This window comes from Sinocyclocheilus rhinocerous, unplaced genomic scaffold (genome assembly GCF_001515625.1).
Source record: "Sinocyclocheilus rhinocerous isolate Xijiao unplaced genomic scaffold, SAMN03320098_v1.1 scaffold19106, whole genome shotgun sequence".
Lineage (NCBI taxonomy): Eukaryota > Metazoa > Chordata > Actinopteri > Cypriniformes > Cyprinidae > Sinocyclocheilus > Sinocyclocheilus rhinocerous.
In genome coordinates, this window is record NW_015657635.1 from 347 (window position 1) to 2,394 (window position 2,048).

The 2,048-nt window shown below is 32.6% G+C and overlaps 1 long non-coding RNA gene across 1 annotated transcript; it reads right to left on the minus strand.

Moving 5' to 3' along the window:
• Positions 1-236: 236 nt before the first annotated feature.
• Positions 237-1,822, minus strand: LOC107721463 (uncharacterized). Its single transcript, XR_001637713.1, has 3 exons — positions 1,771-1,822; positions 582-623; positions 237-449 (listed from the first exon to the last, which is right to left on the minus strand). It is a non-coding gene; the product is annotated as an uncharacterized LOC107721463 (long non-coding RNA).
• Positions 1,823-2,048: the final 226 nt, after the last annotated feature.

Genomic DNA, 2,048 nt, shown 5'->3' on the forward strand with positions numbered 1-2,048 from the left:
ATACTTATTAGAACTCGATAAACAGAGAGTTCTTCAAGTCTCCTCTTCCCCTTCCTTCCTTTGAGGCTAAACTGTGACCAAACTTCTGAGGAAGTGATTTTTCTCATGATTCGCCGCACTGTCTCTCCATAGTTTGGTCCTCCAATTGTAGAAAGGTATTTAATCTGAATTTAATTTAAATGGAATTGTCAAATCCTATGCATACACACAGAACAGTTCAGCTGCAAATAAGAATGTCAAATTCTAATCCTTTTTTCTTTGGAGCTCTTCGTCCACCCTCAGCTTATCCTCAAAGGAGAGCAAGTCAGGTAACTGACCAATAGATGGGATAGGGTTTTCTGGCCCTGTGTCTTCCTCTCTTGTCTGCAGTAGCCGCCGAAGCAAGAGAGAATGCTCTTCCTGTTTTGCAATTATTTTATCTAGTTTCATGAGGACATTTAACTGGAAATCTGTAATATAATTTCAGTTTGTAAGAACTTCTGTTGGTTTGATATTTTATATATATAAAAAAATTATACAAAAAGGTTTATATAAAATATAAAACCTCTTATAAATATTATGGAGTTATTAATATTACTTACTGTTATTTGATGTACAATTTTGCCCATTTGAATTGAAGTCATCTGAAAACCGAGCAAGTAAAAAAACAAACAAAAAAAAACATACAGTACACATACAAAGAATATTTACTTAAAGGGATACTCCACTCAAAAATGAAAAAAGACTCATGACTTTGTTTTTTCTAATGAACAGAAATGCTTCAAAAACAAACATGATGGTTATCCATATGACCCCAGTTGATGAATCAATGTGTCCTGAAGCAAAACACTTGCAATAAGTAGCCGTCCTCTATGCTTGCATCACTTCTCACACGTTTTACGATGCAACTTACAGCAATGGTTTATAGTTTAAGTTTAAAATACTAGTATTTTTCTCACATATGCCTATCAATTTGCTTCAGAACACACTGATTCATCAACTGGGGTCAAATGGATTAACGTTGTGTTTGTTTAGTGTGTTTTTTCACAAATCAACTTTGGCGTCCTATTTATTTGCTTTATATAGACTCACAGAGGTCGATTATTTTTCTAAAAATCTCAGTTTGTGTTCCACAGAAGGGAGAAATAAAGTCATATATGCAACCCCAAATCAGAAAAAGTTGGGATGTGTTTTAAAATGCCATGAAATTGAGAATCTGTGGTTTGTTAATTCTCTGTCTTTTATTAAATTTTTATTAAATTTATTTAACTTTTTATTTAATTTACAAAAGTACAAAGAAAAGACTTACAACGCATTTTGTAAAAACAAAGGAATTTTGATGGCTGCAATACACTTCAAAAAAGTTGAGACAGGCAAAGTAAACATGACAGAATATAGAATATCCTAATTAAACTGTTTTGAAACAGTTCACAGGCAGGTCATTTGGTAATAGGTGAGGGTATCATGTTTGGGTATAAAAGGAGCATCTTAGTCTTTGCAAGCAAAGCTGGATCATGGCTTATCACAAATTTCAAAATTTGTTTACATTTACAAAATACAATTAATTTGGTCAGTAAACACATTGTAAATATTTTCTTCGTACTTGCAGGAATTCTGCAGCAAGACCTTTTAACTAAACTAAACAGATTCTAAACTTGATTTTGATTTTATTGCATTTTACAAAACGTCCCCATTTCAGATTGGATTTGTACATCTGGAATGGCAGGAGGTTGAGTAAATAATGAAAAAATTAAAATTTTTGGATGGAGTACCCAATTTAACATTACTTACAATTTTGTCTTTGGGTATCTGTCCAGCTTCCATTGTCACTGGCTGTCCAGGCTGATTCTAGGCAAAAATGTAAAATTTGTATGCAAAACTTAATGAACATGGATACATTTTAAAAATGACCAGGCCTCACAATAGCACTTCATAAATTTTGAGGTTTTCAAAATGGACTTGAAGCCACTAGTGCTCTATCATGATCAAATTTTGCATCAAAGATAAAAAGTAACACACCATGTTTCTCTCTTATAAACATTTAACTTATATTTGCATATGTAAGTACA